The sequence below is a fragment of the Palaemon carinicauda genome, chromosome 25 (assembly GCF_036898095.1).
Source record: "Palaemon carinicauda isolate YSFRI2023 chromosome 25, ASM3689809v2, whole genome shotgun sequence".
NCBI classification, from domain to species: domain Eukaryota; kingdom Metazoa; phylum Arthropoda; class Malacostraca; order Decapoda; family Palaemonidae; genus Palaemon; species Palaemon carinicauda.
In genome coordinates this window covers 1,096,697-1,118,003 of record NC_090749.1, presented here as the reverse complement: position 1 = coordinate 1,118,003, position 21,307 = coordinate 1,096,697, and the positions used below count along the sequence as shown (strand labels likewise).

Genomic DNA, 21,307 nt, shown 5'->3' with positions numbered 1-21,307 from the left:
AGAGAAAACTTTTGTAGGGTCATGAACTGCTGGAATACTTTCTGGGTCAGCCCTTCTGATGAAGTAGGTGAGTTTGGACCTTAGCTGTTTCAGAGAAAGGTTAGATCCTGTCAACTCCCCCTTTAAAAAGTTGACCGCCTTTGAAGGCCTGGGTCTTGGATAGGTAGGCTTTAAGGCTCTCCTCGGGGCACGGAGAAGGGTCCTCCTATAGTGGAACAATTTTTCGGGGCCCCCAGCGTTTCGTGGGAAGTTCATTTTTCAATATTAAACTTACCCGATAATCATGTAGCTGTCAACTCCGTTGCCCGACAGAATTCTATGGAGGGATACGCCAGCTATCACAATACTAGAAGGGGGTGTACTTACCAGCGCCACCTGTGGCCAGGTACTCAAGTACTTCTTATTGACACCTCCTCAATTATTCCTCTGTCGTGCTTCCGGCAAGACGTTCTGGGATACGCTTATGTTCTTGGAGTATTTTCACGACTTTGGTGAAGTATTTCTCTTTGATTTCGGCTGTCGCTTTACTGGAAACTTCTATATTAGCTTAGTTAGCTTTTGGAATCAATTTGATTAATTATGGTGACGAAGAGAGTATGAACTCTCTTTCACCTTTCAATGGCCGACCCTTCCCTTAGACGGAAGTGTTGGTGTCTAAGAGAGTATTGACTCTCTTTCTTAATTTTGCTTAACAAAAGTTATAGATTTATTTTATATCTCTCTGCCTCTTATAGGCCTCTTCGATTAACTTCCTTTTATTATAAACTTATTAAAATTAATTTTTATATTTGTTTATATTCGACCTTCCTAATAGTAGGCGGTCTTTTCTTGGTACCGAAGTTAATTAACATTGAGCCCGTCATTTCGGTTTTACCTGTTAACATATTATGCTATTTTAATGTCTTTGAAAGAATTTCTTTGATAGTCTAGTACTGTTTTCAAAGTTGAACTAACGTTTTGTTTTGTCTCTGCAGTTGTTGACGTTCAGAACGTTCAACTTGCGCTCTATCGTTACGATAGAGAGAGAGATTCACGGTTTCACGTTGCAGTAAGAGTAAACCGATTCTAGCGTTTTGTTCATTCTTTCGTAGCTTAAATGGTTTTAATTCTAATAAAGGAACTTTTTATTTGGGAAATCTTTCAGTTTTTTTCCTTTAACAATAATATGTTTTAACGATATATATAATTGGGCTCATCTCTCAGGTTCTAAGTCAAAAGAGAGAGAGAGAGAGAGATAGAGACGGAGGGAGAAAGAGGAGGATAAACGTTTCATTCAAGCCTGCCAGGCGTACGAGTAACGTTTTTATCGTTTTTGCTCTTCTCCCTAGTCTCTTTAGGGGAAGAAAGTAAACGTTTCTAGAGTGATCTAGTGTTTAGTCTCTTTCCAGCCACTGAATTATTTATCTTTCATTAGATTTTTCTGTTACATTGTAATTCTGTTTTCGCAATTACTAACTTTTGAGAAAGGATAGAATTGCGTGTTTCAGGTACAAACCACTTAAAGTTTCGAGTTCAGTGAAATAAGTGCAAACAGAAAATCAAAGTGATAAGTGATTAGCGCAAAGTGTGTCAGTGTTGTGCGTGAGGGTACTTCTGTGCGCGCCAGTCGTCCTCCCAGTCCGGGACCTCTTGCAAGCTCCCAAGCCCAGGGGAGAAGCAATGTCGAAGGGCATAAGGGTTCAGCAGGCCTTGATCGGCGCACAGAAGTATCCTCGGTGGTTGTGGGCGTGTCTTACCGAGACCGTCACTCCCACCCGCAGACGATTGAGCCCTTATTTTGCTCGTCTGCAGAAGAAATTTAGGGGAGAAAACGCTGGTCTCAGGTCTCAAGACCTCTTAAACGTAAAGTCCAGACCTATGCCAGACGTACGAAGTTAGAGTTCAACAACCCGGATGCAGTCATTGGGTTAGCTCTGACTCTCCTCAGTCATCAGTTGAATGCACTCCGAGGAGTAAGGTTCTGCCGCAACAGATCTCTGCTGTTAAGGCTTTACCTCAGCAGACCTTAGTGTCTGCCGACCCCAAGTTGCCTCTACTGCAGTCCATGCAGTCACAACTTTCGGTCTTGATGCGTGAGTGTCGGGCTGAGAGTGTTGCGCCTCCGCCTCCGCCTACACTCCCTCCGCCTGCGCTCGCTCCGCCTGCGCTCGCTCCGCCTGCGCTCGCTCCGCCTGATCGCAGTACCACCTGCCAGGCGTACGATGTTGAGCCACGTTCTGAGTTTGCTGTTCCCAGTGGTGTTCAGCCTCCGCCTTCTTTAAGGCAACCTTTACAATGGGATCAGGAGGATTATACCTCTCTTCCTCCGCCTCCACTTGCTGCTCCACCAGTGATGCAACACTCGGTTGAGGTACAACAACCTCTCCCGTCCTTGAGTCAGTCTCCTCAGCTCTCGCTGCAGCGAGCTCAACCCTCCACAAGGCAAGCACCACTACACCTTAGCCTTGCGCCTCAGGAGCCTCAGCTTGCGAGACATTTACCTTGTTCTGCGCAGCCTCTACCTCATCGCGCTCCGCTCACACCACAGGAACAGGAACTTGCTACTCCGCTTCCGCCAACCGCTCAGCAAGCGCAACCCTTGGGTTCAGCCACTCATGCCAGGAGTCAGCCTCCTCCACCCATGCGCCTACCTTCTGCTACTTCCTTTGATCAGCCTTTGCAGACTGAGCTTCAGGTGTTCCCTCAACAGAGTCTTGAAGAGGAAACCACAACTATTGTTGTTCCAGCTCGTTCTGACTCTGCTGTTCAGCATACCTTACCTCCATTTTCAAACCTTATGATAATGGAGGTTATTTGTATTACTTATAAAAATATATTTGTATTCCTTGCAATATATTTTTAACAATATCGCAGAATATGGCAAAAAAATATGAATCATGAGTTATGAATGTAAGGTTAATATTATGTTGATATTTAAACCCCATGCAAGCATGCATAAAGCACTCTAGCACTGGTCATGGAATTTCTGAGAAATGTTAAACGCCATGCACACGCTCTGCTTACCTTACAGCATGCTCTACATACAGCATGCTCTGCTTACAGCATGCTCTGCATACTACATGCTCTGCATACAGCATGCTCTGCTTTCAGCATGCTCTGCATACAACATGCTCTACATACAGCATGCTCTGCATACAGCATGCTCTGCATACAACATGCTCTGCATACAGCATGCTCTGCATTCAGCATGCTCTGCATACAACATGCTCTGCATACAGCATGCTCTGCATTCAGCATGCTCTGCATACAACATGCTCTACATACAGCATGCTCTGCATACAGCATACTCTGCATACAACATGCTCTGCATACCTTACCGCATGCTTCTCAGTCACACATCTTTGGTTGTTGCCAACTCACTAGACTGTCAAGCAGTTTCATAACGTTGCCTTCTAGTCTGCTGCTTTTGCACCAGTGAACCCTCACTGAGAGAATTTAGCTTTTCTAGGATATGGTCCCTGTAGATGAGAAAGTTCTTTTCTCCCTCCTTCTGATATTCCCTTGAGGACTCTGTCATTTGGAGGGAGCCTTTAGCTGCATAGCCTCTTATGGACTTTTATTTAAACATAACATGCTTCCAGGGAAGGTAATGGTTCCACTTCAGTCGCTAATCCCGTCTGTTACCACACCTGCTCCCATAGACCTTGAGCTGTGTTGCAAGACATGCAGTCCAAGCTTAGTCCTTGTTAGAGGATTTTTTGTTTACGGAGTCAATGTGTCACGGGGAAGACGTTCAACAACCAACAGAAGTGACTTGTTGTGACGCAGTGCGGCAACCTCAGCAACCCGATAAGGAGTTGTCTGTACGACCCAGACAGTCTAGACAGATTCGGGTTGTCACTGTACTTCCTCGCTTGCCCATGATTGACAGTTCACAGACTGTGCAGCAGTACCATGATCTTGTGTCCGGCTCCGTCAGACGACTGGCTTTTAAGAGCTCCCACAAGTCGTCGCTGTCTGGAGATTTTCAAATGGACTATGGATCTGACCAAGGAACTGGGCCTCCTGGTCAATTTTGAGGAGTCTCAGCTCGTTCCATCCCAGACCATTGTCTCCTTGGGTATGGATCTTCAGAGTCGAGCTTTTCGGACTTTTCCGTCGGCCCCAAGGATCTTCCAAGCCCTAGAATGCATCCAGAGCATGCTGAGAAGGAACCGATGCTCAGTCAGGTAGTGGATGAGTCTAACAGGGACACTTTCATCGCTGGCCCTGTTCATCGTGTTAGGGAGACTCCACCTCCCCCCCCTTCAGTATCATCTAGCTGCTCACTGGATAAAGGACATGACGCTAGAGACGGTCTCAGTTCCTGTTTCCGAAGAGAGGAGGTCTTCTCTCGCGTGGTGTAAGAACAGCTTTCTTCTCAAGGAAGTCTACCTTTGGCTGTTCAGAAACACGACCGCCGTCTCCTCTCGGACGCATCTGACACGGGCTGGGGTGCGACTTTGGACGGACAAGAATGCTCGGGAACATGGAATCAGGAGCAAAGGACACTTCACATCAATTGCAAGGAGTTGTTGGCGGTTATTCTGGCCTTGATAAACTTCAAGTCCCTCCAGCTTAACAAAGTGGTGGAGGTGGACTCTGACAACACCACAGCCCTGGCTTACATCTTCAAGCAGGGAGGGACTCTTTCGTGGAAGTTGTTCTAGATCGCAAGGGACCTACTCATCTGGTCTAAAGATCGAAAGCTAACTGGTAACGAGGTTCATTCAGGGCGGTATGAATGTCATGGCAGATCACCTCAGACGGAAGGGTCAGGTCATCCCCACAGAGTGGACCCTTCTCAAGAATGTTTGCAACAGACTTTGGGCCCTGTGGGGTCAGCCAACCATAGATCTGTTCACTACCTCGATAACCTAGAGACTCCTGTTGTATTGTTCTCCGATTCCAGACCCAGCAGCAGTTCACGTGGATGCTTTTCTGCTGGATTGGTTCCTTCTCGACCTGTATGCATTCCCGCCGTTCAAGATTGTCAACAGGGTACTTCAGAAGTTCTCCTCTCACAAAGGGACACGGCTGACGTTGGTTGGCTCCGCTCTGGTCCGCGAGAGAATGGTTCTTAGAGGTACTGCAATGGCTGGTCGACATTCCCAGGACTCTTCCTCTAGGAGTGAACCTTCTAAGTCTACCTCACGTAAAGAAGGTACACCCAATCCTCCACGCTCTTCGTCTGACTGCCTTCAGACTTTCGAAAGACTCTCAAGAGCTAGGGGCTTTTCGAAGGAGGCAGCCAGAGCGATTGCCAAAGCAAGGAGAACATCCACTCTCAGAATCTATCAGTCTCAAGGGGAAGTCTTCCGTAGCTGGTACAAGACCAATGCAGTTTCCTCAACCAGTACCACTGTAACCCAGATTGCTGACTTCCTGTTATATCTAAGGAAAGTAAGATCCCTTTCAGCTCCTACGATCAAGGGTTACAGAAGTATGTTGGCAGCGGTTTTCCGCCACAGAGGCTTGGATCTTTCCACCAACAAAGATCTACAGGACCTCCCTAGGTCTTTTGAGACCTCAAAGGAACGTCGGTTGTCCACTCCAGGCTGGAATCTAGACGTGGTCCTAAGGTTCCTTATGTCATCAAGATTTGAACCTCTCCAATCAGCCTCTTTTTAGGACCTCACATTAAAAACTCTTTTCCTCGTGTGCTTGACAACAGCTAAAAGAGTAAGTGAGATCCACGCCTTCAGCAGGATCATTGTTTTCACATCTGAAACGGCTACATGTTCCTTGCAGCTCGGTTTTTGCTAAACGAGCTTCCTTCACGTCCTTGGCCTAAGTCGTTCGAGATCCCAAGCCTGTCCAACTTGGTGGGGAATGATCTGAAGAGAGTACTTTGCCCAGTTAGAGCTCTTAGGTACTATCTAAAAAGGTCTTAACCTTTACAAGGACAATCAGAAGCCTTATAGTGTGCTATCAAGAAACCTTCTTTTCCAAGTTCTAAGAACTCAGTTTCTTACTATTCAGGCTTCTGATTAGAGAAACACATTCTCATCTGAAGGAAGAAGACCTTGCTTTGCTGAAGGTAAGGACACATGAAGTGGGAGCTGTGGCTACTTCAGTGGCCTTCAAACAGAACCATTCTCTGCAGAGTGTTATGGATGCAACCTATTGGAGAAGCAAGTCAGTGTTCGCATCATTCTATCTCAAAGATGTCCAGTCTCTTTACGAGTACTGCTACACCCTGGGACCATTCGTAGCAACGAATGCAGTAGTAGGCGAGGGCTCAGCCACTACATTCCCATAATCCCATAACCTTTTAACCTTTCTCTTGAATACTTTATATGGGTTGTACGGTCGGCTAAGAAGCCTTCCACATCCTTGTTGATTTGGCGGGTGGTCAATTCTTTCTTGAGAAGCGCCGAGGTTAAAGGTTGTGATGAGGTCCTTTAGTATGGGTTGCAGCCCTGTATACTTTAGCACCTTTGAGTTGATTCAGCCTCCCAAGAGGAACGCTGCGCTCAGTAAGGAAGACGATCTTATTAAAGGCAGAGTAACGGTTCAAGTCGACTTCCTTACCAGGTACTTATTATTTCATTGTTATTGTGGATAACTGATTATATGAAATACGGGATACTTAGCTATCCTTTAGTCTTGTACACTGGTTTTTCACCCACCCCCCTGGGTGTGAATCAGCTACATGATTATCGGGTAAGTTTAATATTGAAAAATGTTATTTTTATTAGTAAAATAAATTTTTGAATATACTTACCCGATAATCATGATTTAATCGACCCTCCCTTCCTCCCCATAGAGAACCAGTGGACCGAGGAATAATTGAGGAGGTGTCAACAAGAAGTACTTGAGTACCTGGCCACAGGTGGCGCTGGTAAGTACACCCCCTTCTAGTATTGTGATAGCTGGCGTATCCCTCCATAGAATTCTGTCGGGCAACGGAGTTGACAGCTACATGATTATCGGGTAAGTATATTCAAAAATTTATTTTACTAATAAAAATAACATTTTTCGGCAAGAATGCTGGATCTGGATAAAGGTTTACCTCTCCCGAATCCAAGAATTCAATGTGGCCATCATCCCTTGAAAGGGCCACAATCTCACCGAATCTAGCACCAGAAGCCATAGCAAGCAAAAAGATAGATTTTTTGAGTAAGATCCCTCAGAGAGGCAGAGGAGCTATCTAATGAAGAGGCAAAGTGCAAGACTATTCAAGGACCAAGAAATAGCCTTGGGAGGAGCATTAGGTTTCAGTTTAGCACAAGCCTTTGGGATCTTATTGAATAGCTCAATATGAAAAGCATACGCGATCGGTCTAGTTAGTGCCGACTTACATGAGGCAATAGTTGTAGAGGCTAGACCTTGATCGTGTAGTGAAATGAAGAAAGAAATACAGAAGTCCATAGAAATAGAAGAGGGCTGATGACTTTTCACGAACATAGCCCATTTTATTCCTGGAAGACAAATATTGTCGTTTTGTGGTGTTGGACTTGTACTCTTCTATAAAGTCAATTCTTTCCCTTGCAACTCTGAATTTTCTTTGAGCCTCGAGGGTGAGAAAATCCTTAGATGAAAGGTTTTTGTTATCCAGAAGGAAGAGAAGTCAGTTGTCTGTTGAACAACCTGGGACAGCACTGGAGATGGTAGAGGGATCTGAAGGGGTTTGAGTTCCAGAACAAGAGGGTACCAATTGCTCTTAAACCACTTTGGAGCCATCAGAGCTGCGGTTCCCTTGAAAGTTCGCAGTTTGTTCAGTACTTTCAGTAGGAGGTTGAATGGAGGAAAAAGGTAGATGAGACCACTGGTTCCAATCCAGAGACATCGCATCCATTCTTGTCGCTTCCAGGTCCAAGTTTGGTGCTACATATCGGGAAAGTTTTTTGTAGAAGCTTGTTGCAAAGAGATTCATTTGTAGTCCTTGGACTTGCTCTAGAATGAAACAGAAGGATTTAATGTCCAGAGACCATTCTGTTTCCTGAGGCTTGGATCTCGACAGGGCGTCCGCCGTTACATTGCGAACCTCTTCGAGGTAAACTGCTGAAAGATGCCATTTTCTCCTTTTTGCTAACGAGAGAATGGCTAGGATTACATGGTTGATCTGAGGAGATTTGGAGCCCTGTCTGTCTTTTGACACAGTGTACTATTGTGATGTTGTCGATGACTAATTTGATGTGTGATTTCATCTTTGGGCATAGTATCTTCATAGTCAGAAACACTGCCATAGCCTCCTGAACATTGATGTGAAACTTATGGAATGCGATGGACCACTGACCCTGTACTTTCTTGGAAGAGGAGTGTCGTCCCCAACCTTGTTCCGAGGCGTCCGTGTGAATAGTCATAGAAGGAGGAGGGTATTGGAGAGGGGCGTCGTTCGATAGACTCTTGGCAGTGGACCACGGCCTGAGCTGCTTCCGCAGTAAGGCCGGGATTTTATAGCAAAGATCTCTCCGAGCATTGTATGCCTTTCTTCTCCAGACTCTGTTGGCATCTTTAAGCCTTGCTTTCAGTATTGGGTACGTCATGGCAGCAAACTGTAATGACCCCAAGACCCTTTCTTGGTGCCGTCTGGTGAGTACTTTTGGATGAAGTAGGCACCTGATCGAGTTTGCGATTTCCTTCCTCTTGCCTTGTAGTAAAGAGAGGGTGTGTGACTGTAGATTCCAGTGAAGTCCTAACTACTGGAATTCCCGAGCTGGAGATAGCCTGGACCTCTCGAGGTTGATTTGAAAGCCCAGAGATTGTAGGAAGTTCATGACCTCTTGGGCTGTTTGAAGACATTCCGACTTCGTTGCAGCCCAGACTAACTAGTTGTCCAGGTACACCATCACCTGAAGGCTTCTGTTCTGAAGTTGTTGGACAATGGCTTCGACTAGTTTCGTGAAAAGCCTAGGAGCTATACTGAGCCCGAAGGGAATAGCTTTGAATACGTAGGCGTTTCTTGCCAGTCTGAAACCAAGGTAGGGGGAGAAGCGCCGACCTGTCGGAAGATTCCAATAGGCGTCTGTAAGATCTGTGGAGATGGTGTAGGCTCTCTGGGGTAGTAGAGTCAGTATTTGTGAGATAGTCAGCATCTGGAACTTGTCGTTCAGAATGAATTTGTTTAGTGGGGACAAGTCCAAAATAGTTCAAAGAGTGCTCGAATCTTTCTTGGGCACGCAGAATAGCCGCCCTTGAAAGTTCATGGATTTTGTGCATCGGATGACTCCCTTCCGGAGAAGGTCGTGAATGTAATCCTCCAAAAAGGGGGTTGTGGATGAAAGAACCTCTTGAACTGGGTTGTTTCTGTCTCAGTTTCCAGCCCAGCCATTATGAGACTATGCTGTGAGCCCAGGGATCGAACTCCCATAGATCCCTGAACAGGTGAAGTCATCCCCCGAACTGATGCTCCTCATTGTTGCTGCGAAGGACCTGCAACTTTAGACGTCCTGTCTCTACTTCCTTGGCCTCTAGTACGACCGCTTCTTTCAGACCTTCCCATGTCACTGGAGCCCTTTGTATGAATTCTGGCAGGGTGAAAGGTGGTGGTAGCTCTCTGGTACATTGGGTTGAATGCTGGAGACTGTGAAATGTACTGCTGGGGGACGGTATACACAGTCTGAGGAATGGTGGCAACTGAGTCTGTCGCAGCAGGAAAGGATTTCCTTCCTTTGAAGTGACTTCTGAGCTTCTTGCCCTTGGGTTGAGGTCCTTTGGGGGTAAATTTTTGTTTAGAGGAAAAACCCCATTTGTCAATAAGGCTCTTATTCTCCTGAGCCGCTTTGTCCATGACTTCTTTAACCATCTTCTCAGGGAAGAGAACCTTCCCTCAGATTTTGGAGTCAATCAATTCTCTGGGTTCATGTCTGATCATAGCAGCGGGTAGGACGTGTTCTCTACATGCTCTCCTAGCTAAGATGAAAGCATGGAGATCTCTATGAATCATGATTAGGGGAGTTTTAGCCAAGACAGGGAAGAGATCAGATTTGGAATCATTTCTAATAAGCATCTCTCGATAAGATTGGAAGGATAAAGAGGCAGAAAGTCTCTCTTTTGCTTCCAGTTCTCCTTTCAATAAGTATTTGGGAACTCTAGGCAGTTTCTCATTAAACTGTTTGCCTCTGACGTCTTTATCTTGTTTTCCAGCAGTGAATATATGTTTGACGTCCTCCCAATTGTTCGAATCGTAAGGAAGGGCTAGAGAGACAGGTTTACATTCATCTAGCACTGGAAAGGGTCTATTCTCCCTTACTGCTTTCAATACAGCCTCTAAGCTTTTAGAGGCAAAGAGGAAGATGGTATCTTTGGGAGCCAAAAAAGTGGCTTGTTTCTTGCCAAAGGCAGAAAGTTGGGTATTAGTGAATTCAGCTGTCTTTAACTCCCTAACCAAACGGGATTGAGCCTTGCCATGATCCAGAATGATTGTTTCCTTAGGGATCGTATCACCCCTAATGGACACATCTGAGTTAAGCCTTACGTAACAGTAAGGATAGCTATCGATTGTTAGAAAGAATTTCAAGTCCGAAACTGACTTGGAACCCAAACAATCCCCTATATGAAGGAAGCCTCTGATTAAGGCCATATTCTCAGTATAGCGCCAAGGGTTCTTAACTTAACTGTGCATTCTCGTAGGCTCGAAGTTGGGGGAGCCTTAGAAGCAGGTGCCTGTTGTAACGCTTCTATCCTCGCTGGTAGATCTGCTTTAGAACGTTCATATTTGGGGATTAGGTTTATTAGGTTTCCATGAAAGCTTTCATGGACGCCACTAGTTCTAAATTACTGGGTAGCGAAGGTTTGTCTAATATCGGAACCGGGGTGGAGGAGGAAGCTGGGGCTTGGGTAGAAAGTAAAGAGGTATTGAGAACTGCACTCACCTGATGTACATCCAATGATTCTTCCAAGGCTTCTGTGGTCAGCAGGATCCTCTCCTTCTCTGATGAAACAGAAGAAGTAATAGACATTTCGTCCATGTCCAGGCTCATGACTTGCAGAGCGTGTTGGACTTAATCATCTGCATGATCTGCTGATACCGGCGGGAGTTTGACTGTCGGTAACTGTGAAGCAAGAATGGCTCTAAATTTTATCGAGGTAGTTATTAGTTGCTGGTGGATGGAGCAACTTCACTATGACTTTGTCTGCAGTTCAATACTGTACACGTGTGTTCCCATGCGACAGACAATCCCTCGTCCTTTGATTAGGGAGATTTCTTCAGTGAGCTGGAATCGGTCATTGAAAAGGGATAATGAGCAGTTATTCGACAGGTAATGGAGTGGGGCAAAGCCCCCCTCCCCAACAGTTGGTTTCTGTTCAAATTTCCATTGACTGCTGTGCTGTTGGCACGTATGTGATTAGCGCTCTTCAAGCTGTTGATTCTTTGCTTAGGTCTTTTTCTTCTGCTTGTGTGGTTGTTGATGATGGAATAGAAACAGAAAATTCATATCCAGCGGGGGAAGGGTGGGTGCTGCAATCGGTTCATGGCAAAGACGGATATAGATCCGCATTCCCTCTGTGCTTCATATTGGGGCATGTCTGTACGTAGGCATCCTCTTGTAACCGAGTGTCAATTGTGGCAGGTGTATGCTCAGAGGAAGAAGCATGCCAGAGACGTTTGTTGGGGTCCGACTGGGCAATACCCAAAAAGACACCGGCGAAGGTTGCCATCGCTGCTCCCTCCAAAGGGAATGTCTGCTGCAGCTCTTGCAATTACGCCCCTTGATCAGTCCCTGGGGAGTATGCCGTAGGGGTCAGGAGAACACAAATAGATATTGGCTTCTTTTCAAGGTTTCGGCGCTGTGGTGTGATCCATGAATGTTATGTTGAGAAATTTGACCTAAGGAAGGCCTGGACTTGGTTAGGTCTTTCAGGTAGGCCTTTTATACCTTCTTTGAGGGAGTTGGTTGCCAAGATACTCTTACCATTTCTTTTCAAGTGGGGGAGACAGTGTGATACAGAGAAAGTTCAATTCGGGGAAGGGAGATGAGATAGTACGTACGGAGACTGTACTCTTCTTGAACAGACGTATCTGTATGTGGAACAGATGCTCGCACACTTACTACCTGTCTTCAATTTCTTATGAGAACGAGCAAGCAGACTGCCGACAGGAATGCATGGCTCTCTCTCTCTCTCTCTCTCTCTCTCTCTCTCTCTCTCTCTCTCTCTCTCTCTCTCTCTCTCTCTCTTTTTGAGAATACAAGAAACAGTGCATACCAAGTCCCATCCCTCATTGAGAAGTAATATCAGAATTAATTAATATTTTTCATAATGCAAACCTGGTTTTTATAAGTTACACTTCCCAACCAACCACCCTGAAAGTCCTAGGTTAAAGGCAAAATGAGGATTATTATACCTGGCAAGTGGACAGGGCCTACCATCTCCCCCTTCCCAGTAACTATGATAACCCAATTGAAAGTTTAACAGCCATTCAGGGTATGCTGAAATCATGCTCCTATTAAAGGACTCTGGTTTGTATGGTTAGAAAAATTACTACTTTTAAAATGTGCGATATTTTCCAGTAAGAGACAATCCCATAAAACTTGCAAGAATCTGTTGCAAGATATTGTTTAGCAGTAAGTCAATTCTATTGAGTGACCAGTCAGTTGTCATTGTAGTAGAAGCTTTTAGTTTTAAATCCAATTGAACAAGTGTTTAACATCAATGTAATATTTATGATTCAGTGTATACACTCTAAAGGTTTGTTTCTCTTCTAGGTAATGAATGGAAGCTGCCATCATGAAATGAGTGATATGACTTTTTGATCATAAGAAGATACCCAAAAGGAACAGAACGTATCCCAAGATATCCCTGAGACTTGCTTAGAAATCCCACTGGGCAAATACAGTGAGTAGCATTGTAAGTGTGTGTAGGTGACTGACAGATTAATGATTAGCTTATGTTTCAGGAAATTTCAGGAGATCAATACTGCATTCATACAATGAAAAAAACCAAAGCCTTACATAACATTATACTTTTGATTTCAATTGGGTAACTTAATATGTACCAAAGGAAGAGAATAGTTCTTTGTTCCGTAACTGGAATTCAAACCTACGCTATTTATATGGGTATTACTTTTGGCAGAGCTGAAAGGAATAGCCATTAGAAAATCTGTGAGGGTTAATCACCCATCCTGCTAGTTAGCGGGGGATGGGGTGTAGTAGCTACCCATCTCGCTCACACACCAGTGACCATACTTCACTTTGCATTTGGCTCGGACGATTAACGGTTGCTACCCCTCTTCAACCGATCTTTTGGACTGCCTTTAATCTTTTTGTGCTTTCTCTTTCAGATTGTGCTTGTGTTTGTGTGTGTTAGTGCCCTTCCCTACCGGTCATGCAAACCTGCCCTGGTCCCAGGGGGCATTCCTGCGGTACCTTCATGTCATCCGAAAAGACCGATCCTCACAGTCTGTGCCCGACTTGTCGGGGGCAGCGCTGTATGGAGGATAGTAAGTGTATTGAGTGTCGCGAGTGGTCTTCCTTCCAGTGGGAAAAGTGGCAACAGCGGAGGAAGAAGTCTAAAAGGGATTCTTCTCCTTCGAAGAGTTTTTCGAAGCAGAAGAAACCCAAAGCTGCTTCTTCCACTCCCCAAATTTCTTCCAAAGATTCTACATGAGCGGTTCCCTCTGGGGATCGCCCGAGTAGTAGTGTAGACCCTTTAACAACTGGTCAACCCTGGTCCTCGAGAGACGGTGTCACCTCCCCTCGTGAGGCGGCCCCGTCTCTCCCCCCGGTAGAGACCTTGCCTCTTTCTCCCTTATCTCAGGTGTGTCGCTCCCTGGATTTGCCCGGTCTGCCTTCCAAGGAGGCGTTGCTGGGCTTTCTTTAGCGAGGTGCAGGATTGCAGCATTCTTTCGTGTCTGAGGTGGATCCGTTGTCAATGGTTGAGATGGTCATTTCTGAGGCTTCGTTCGTTGCCATGCCTGTGGACTCCGCTCTTGCCTCTTCCTCTGCTCTATCAGCTGCCGCTGAGGACTGCGCTTCCCCTCCAGAGGCTTGGCGGGAGGAAGTCCAAGGCATGTCTCTCCATTGAGTAATCACCTCCCTCGTTCGCTAGGAAGACTACTCACAGAGGCTCCTCTTTGGAGGCCTTCTCTAACCTGCCTGCTGCCCTTTCTGACCCTGTGGAGTATCGTCGTCGTGGTTGCCGAACTCGCCCACCTCTTCGCCTCAGTCACGCTCCTTCACCTCCGGTGAAATTTCGAATTTTTCTTGACTTTTTCGCTCGTCAGCTTTCTCTTCGGAGGATTCTCCTGTTTCTCCTGTTCGTCAAAGAATCCCAATTCGTGACTCGCCGACGAGGTTTCGTTCATGATCCTCTCCTGATAGTGACCGCCCTGCTGTTGATCATTAGTCGACTGCTTGCCGATCTCTAACTCACCGTTCTCCGTCTCATCGATCTCCTAGACGCCGTTCTCCTGCTTGCCGTTCGCCAGCTTCCTGCTCAGCTGCTGACCAATCGCCTGCTTATCGTTTGCTTGTTCACATTTCACCTGATTGCCTGCTCGCTGCCCGCCTGCTTGCTGTGCTGATCGCCTGCTCACCCTTTGTCTTCTCGCTGATCGTCTGCTCACTGCTCACCTGCTCGCCGATCGCTTGCCCGCCTAACACCTGCTCGCCGATCGACATCTCATCAGTCTCCTGCTCATCGGATCATCAGCCTTCTCCAGTACCCCAGAAACCTTCGGTTTCCTGTCGTCACGCTTGGCTCTCGCCGACGACGCGTCACTCCTCTTCAGAGGAGAGTAAGGTTTCGACTCGCCACCGATCTTCCAGGCACCGTTTGTCATCTCCTCGATCTCTGACCAGGCGCCGTTCGCCAACTCCTCGCCGATCGCTGACCCATCAGCCTCCGGCGCACCATCCTTCTTCTCTTTCTCCAGAGAGACCAGCCGAACGTCAGCCCTCTTCACACGAGCATGTGGCCTCAGAGCAACGTAGAAGGCATCCATCCCCTGTTCATCAGCGTTCAGAGGAACATCTTAAGGTGAGAAGTAGACAGACTGTCAGACTTTGTCTCCTGGAACGTCGGGTCCTACTGGTAAGGATGAGGCTTCTCTCCATCGTTCGCCATCTCCCCATTCCCCTCCTCATAAATGCAGAACAGCAAGCAGCAGGAGTTTAAGATTGCCAAGCTCCCTGCCCCTCGTAAGGAATCCTCGGAGTGGAAGGAGGTCAGGTCGCAGCTACCCATTTCGTCATTTTCTGTAACCAAGACTCCGTTGCAGCGTTCATCCTCTTTCTTGTCAGGGGATCTCACTGACAGCGCTTCCATCAGACGACAGCCATGTCTTAGTGCCTTGGTTAGGGCCGTCATCCATACCTTCCTTTCAGGACTGCCATCTTCTCGCCCATCAGAAACTTCCAGTGTTTCCCGCAAAGACCATCCACCTGCCCTACCAAGACAAACTTCCACGGTGTCGTCCCCCCTGAAAAAGAAAAGAGGAGTCCAGGACAAAATACTTTTGACCAGGGTCAAACTGACCCCTACCAGACCTTCCAAGAAGTCCAGACCTGCTGATTCATCCCCTACTTGGCCGTCTATGTCTCGCTTATCACCTCCATCAGAGACTCCGGTTCGAGTAGAGTCCCTGTCGAATTCTCTTCGATCCTCCACTAGCCTGGAGGCCCCGCGCGATGGCAGAGGAATCCAACCTTCCCCCATCGGACGGCCAGCAGAACGTCCTTTCCGCGAAGCCTTCAGTTCTTGTGACCTTCGTTCCTCCTAGGAGGGAACAGACGGATTCAAAGACAGTTCTAAAATCCTCATCGAGGATTCCTAGACCCACAGAGGGGGTCAAGACATCCTGTAATCACAACGACCACGACCCACCCCAGGATTCAGTCTCATGGGTGGATTACGACCTTTCCGTTAGTCCTAATGAGGTGGAGCAGAGAGAGTCTGAACACACCTTCTGGCAGGTCACTCAACGGATTGGTAGATCCAAGGTTGCCGCTACAAGAGGGCAAAGACTCGGTCCTCGACTGTGTCCTTGGCACTCAGAAGCCTGTAAAGTCCAGTGCGGCTATGCCCTGGTCTCAAGGGCTGAAGGGTAAACTTTTGGGCTAATATCATCCTGTGGCGCAGGATGTTTCCATCGTCAGGTTTCCCACGTCGAGGTCATGAGGCTCCAGAATTCCTCTGTGGAGGGTTCCTTTTTGTTTAAGCTGGGAGATGTGGATTAGGAAGCAGAGAGATGGAGAAAGTCACACCAGGACTCGGTCCTCCATATGGCCCTAACATGCAGGACCTATAAACCACCAGCTCCCTCTCAGACAAGCCAGCCGAAACCTTCAAATAGGAAAACGAACAAAGAAAAGAAGGTGTCTAAGAAGCCCTTTTCTGCCAAGGACGGGAACGGTAACCACTCCTTCATGTGGAGGGAGGTATCCAAGGGGAGATGGTTGCTGCCGTCAGCGCTAGGATAGGCGATCCCCCTTACTTATCCACCAGTAGGGGTATGCCTTTCAGCACCTTTGGACAAGGTGGATGCAGCACAGGGCCGAACCCTGGACAGTCCCCATGATCTGGACAGGGTATCGCGTCCCGTTCACGCCATCTTGCCCTCCACTGATTAGAGTCTAGCACTGATAAGCTCCTTTGGGATGGGATCTGCAAAGGAGCAGGCCCTTTGGGCCGAAGTGCAGACCATGTTGGAGAAAGGTGCTCTCCAGGAGGTTCTCGAGGACTCCCCAGACTTCTTTAGTCGACTCTTTCTTGTGAAAAAGGCATCTGGAAACTGGAGACCAGTCATCGACTTCTTGGCTCTAAACAAGTTTGTCAAACAGACTTCGTTCAGACTGGAGACTGCAGACATGGTTACACAAGGGGTAAGACCACAGGAATTCATGTGCACACTGGACCTAAAGGACATGTACAGTACTTCCAATCTGTCAGTCTTCAAGGGAGTACTTCAGGTTCAGTCTAGACAAGAAATACCAGTTCAAGGTGCTGTGCTTCGGTCTTTCCACAGCACCTCAGGTCTTCACGAGAGTGTTTGCCCTAGTGTCATCTTGAGCTCACAGGATTGGCATCCGTCTCCTCCGTTATTTGGACGACTGGCTGATTCTAGCAGACTCGGTGGTAACCCTTCTTCATCGCCGCGACAAGCTTCTGAGGCTTTGCCAAGATCTGGGGATCATGGTAAACCTCAAGAAGTCACCCCTGCTTCCCTCTCAACAACTGAAATATCTAGGAATGATAATAGACACCAACCTTCACAAAGCCTCTCCATCAGATGACAGGGTAGTGAGGCTGAGGAAGGTTGCGAGAATTTTTCTCAGATAAGAAGAGCTCCCAGCCCAGAGGTGGTCATGTCTCCTCGGGCACCTATCATCTCTCATCCATCTAGTTCCCAACGGCCGTTAGGATTTGATCTCTCCTGTGGCAGCTGAAGTCCACCTGGAATCAAACCTCAGATTCCCCAGACATCTTGATTCCACTGGGATCAGAAGAACGGACAGACCTCAAGTGGTGGTGGCAGACAAGAATCTGCTGAAAGGCGTTGACCTTCTCGTCCTCCCCCCGGATTTGTTGCTCTTCACAGATGCATCAAAAGAATAAGGGGGGGGGGGGGGCGGGCACATGCTGTGCCACATGACCTCAGGCCTTTGGTCAGAGTTCAAAAAGTAGCAACACATCAACATCTTTGAAATTAGGGCCGCCTTCCTAACTCTTCAACAGTTCCATCAGTTCCAGGCGGGACACTCAGTGGTGGTGATGAGCGACAATAACACTGTAGTGGCTTACATCAACAAGCAAAGAGGTGCTTTTTTGCAACCCCTATCCCATCTAGCATTAGAAATACTTTGGTGGGCAGAAGTCCGTTCGGTAACACTATCAGCTCGCTTCATTCCCTGCAAAAGGATTGTGCTCGCGGACAACCTGAGCAGAGTGACTCTGATAGTGGGTTCCGAATGGTCTTTGGATCATCATTTATTTTTATTTTGTTTTTTGCCAAATCCTGAGAGAGAGAGAGAGAGAGAGAGAGAGAGAGAGAGAGAGAGAGAGAGAGAGAGAGAGAGAGAGACAAGTGGTAGTTAGCGAATGATTGTTTGTAGTGGGAAAGACTGTTGGTTTAAATGAGATTGTTTGTTTGTTTTTAGCTAGGTTACGACAGTGGTGAATGTCTAGGGTGAATGCTTATTTTGATTTGACTGCTGCTCGAGTCAGTTACTTTTGTTAGTACTGGATTATTATTATTATACATTTTTACCAGTGTGGAAGTGATTATTTATTTTCTGAGTAAGTACAGTTTTGTTTATCTTTGCTTGTCGTGATTGTGAATGATAGGAACAATTTATTATTTATCTTTGATTATAGTGCGATAGTTCAGTTAGTTAGGAGTGTTCATAAGTGTTTTTCTTTTTTTATTTTGGCAGGCCGTGATTCCTCCTTTGGAGAGACCGAATTTAGAAAGTGGATTTGTTGTTGATGACCTGGCCTGTACTTAATATTGTTTGGACTGCTTATTTGACTGCACAACCGTTGATGACCTGGCCTGTTATTTAAGATTCCGATTGATGATGATGATGATGGTGATAATGATGATGATAATGACAACTAATTGATTGTTTAGGTCAATTGACTGGAACTGAATATAGTTCCGTTTGCCACAGATTGGTGGCTGTGTCAAGGACTGATCGGGTTGTGTGCGGAGACAGTTTCCGCATTAATAAATAAACAATTATAAAAATTTTTGGTTGTGGTCGAGATTAGTTTTAAGTTTGTAGGGTTATTTTGGTTTATTTGAACGGTGTTACAGTTATTTGAATGGTTTTTAGTATTAAGTGATTGTTATAGTAAGTAAGAAATATATAGTTTTAAGGTTATGTTTTGTTTTGTTTTTGTCCTTTTGTCCAAGAGTCCCGCTGCTGATAACGTAAGGGGAAAGGTTGTATTGAGGAGACATTGGTCTGTTTAGAGTGATTCAACATCCCACCACAGTGTATCCTAGTATTATGGCAATACTGTTGCATCCCCATACCCTGGCGAGGTGGTATTGGGAATGTTGTGGTCTCTTCAGATGAATATGTACCTTGACAGTCACAATGCTAGTATCTCCACACACACAAACACAGCTTGCGTAGGCCGCAGACCTTGCAAAGTAAGGTTACCGAGGTGTTAGGTTTTCCTTCTTCTTGTGGCTCTCAAACATAAGAGGAATCTTCAGGTAAAGCCAAAAAGCCAGAATGGTAGGGACCTCAACCCTACTAAGGGGTGAGTCATACCCATATAAATAGCGTAGGTTTGTATTCCAGATACGGAACTGATAACAAATTTGGAAATAATTTGTATTTTTCCTAACGATACAAACCTTTAGCTATTTATTCAAACTTTCCCACCAAACCCAGCCCCCTTGAAGTCTTACCATCAAGAAAAGTGAAGTATAGTCACTGGTGTGTCAGCGAGAGGGGTAGTTACCCCCCCCCACCCCCCGCTAACTAGCGGGATGGTTGGTTAACCCTCGTTAATTTTCTAATGGCTCGTCCTTTCAGGTCCGCTGAAAGTAATGTCCACATAAATTCCAAATTTGTTATGTTTATGTGGAGGAGAAGGGATTTGCCTCAAGCTAGTTTTAGAAATCTGTTTGTTCCTACACAAATACAAACCATTCACTTTTTACTATGGATACAGTATATTTGTTCCAGCACCTAATACAAACCATTTCTCTCTTTATAGTGGATATTATCTCAGCGAAAGCTGGAAACTAGCTAAAAGACTTTTTATTGAGGTATAACTACCCTCTGCAAACTAGCGGGGGGTGGGGGGGGGGGGGGGGCGGTAGACCAGCCACCCAACTCACCCAGTGAAATCCTTCATTTTTGTTTTTGGCTCGCTCTCCCATTAACCCTTAGATTTAAATGCCCGTAAAACATATAATTTTCTCTTTCTCTATTACAGGTGTGTCTGATCTTTGAGAATTGTGATTATGCGGGTTTGCCCTGGCATAGTGGGCCGCTCTTGCACCATGTTCATGTTTGTAGTGGAAATGGATCCTCATAGACTTTCCCCTTGTAAAGATGACACTCCTGCATACTGGGTTCTCCGTGCTATGAGTGTTAGAGGTGGTACAGTAGGCAAAGGAAGAAGTCTATTATTATTATTATTGTTGTAGGAGTTGCAGGCTGGCATGTGTACCCCTGGGGTAAGTGCACATGTTGAGCTTGCTTAACCAGAGAAAATTTTGCGTTGCTCCTCCCTACGAGGTTGGTTGCCCTTCTCACTAGTGCGAAAGGGCATCCTCGCTTGAGTGGTCTCCCCCTCAAGTCCCTTGTAAGCGAGTTTGTGACTTGTCACCTTTTTGCTCTTGCTCTCTGTAGCATCCTGGTGATCGTGGCTGCCGACTCTCTGGAGTCTCAACCCCTTCCCCCTATACCTCCGAGACACAACAAGTCTCTGCAAGTCTAGCGAGTGCTTCATCCTCTGGGGTGTTGCCTTGGGCGTCTATCCCGTCAGGGGCTTGAATTGACATTTACAACCCTGGCGTACCGCAAAAACCATTCAGCAGCCCAAGTTCTTACTGCTTAGATCTAGAAATGGCAAACCACCTTTACTGCAAATTACCTCAAGTACTGTACTCACAGATCACATGATGCTTCTTCTTTGGGTCCAGTAGTTGTTGCTCAATAGATAATATAGAATTGTCCCTTACTGAGTGACTAACCTTTTGTCACATCATTGGTTTGTGTTCAGCATAAGTGAGTGAATAATTCTTTTCCTTTTCTTCTTCTGGACATCCCTCATTTGGGAGTATGTACATTGTAGAGACACTTATGCATGTAAGAGATTTTCCATATGACATTTAATTTTAGATAATTTTGGGACCTATTGAAAGGAAATTACAATATTGCTCTGGTCATGTCATGCTGTGAGGGTAGTGACGCTGTCACTTGCTTTAGGCTGACTTCTTGACTTTGCCTCTCATCTTTTTATCTGGGTATAAGGGTTAGACAGATGCCTGCCTGCTACAGGGGACTTCCTGTGGAAGACTCCCCGTTTAGATGATGAGAGTTCGTATTCACGTAGAAGCAAACTACAAATCTTAAAGATAATATGTATTTTTCCTAGCCATACAAACCTAAGTCTTATATTTTAAATTCCTTGCCTCAAGGCTTGACCATGAAATAAGTGAAGCTGCCTTGCTAACTCAACCACTGCTTCCCACTATGGATGGAATAGCTGCTAACCATACAATGTTACCAGAATCCCACAACTTCTTTTACTCTGGTTGTAACTAAAACACTTATGACTAAACCCCATACAGTGTAAATGATTCAGGTCTATATAGAGAGGAAAAATACAAATTATCTTTAAAATTTCAATTATTTCTCAAAAGTTTGCAGTAAATGACAACTGAGGAAATTTATTGAGCCATTCTTTCGGTGCA

At 46.0% G+C, this 21,307-nt stretch overlaps 2 protein-coding genes across 2 annotated transcripts in view; one reads left to right on the top strand and one right to left on the bottom strand.

Moving 5' to 3' along the window:
* The window catches only part of LOC137618607 (zinc finger protein 91-like), a 533,834-nt gene that overhangs the window by 103,840 nt on the left and 408,687 nt on the right, over window positions 1–21,307 (top strand). The window contains exon 3 of the mRNA XM_068348718.1: window positions 12,633–12,774. The gene's annotated coding sequence lies outside the window, so the exon portion shown is untranslated. The remainder of the gene's footprint in view (window positions 1–12,632; window positions 12,775–21,307) is intronic.
* The window catches only part of LOC137618635 (zinc finger protein 107-like), a 599,534-nt gene that overhangs the window by 284,596 nt on the left and 293,631 nt on the right, over window positions 1–21,307 (bottom strand). The gene's annotated exons all lie outside the window — the stretch shown is intronic.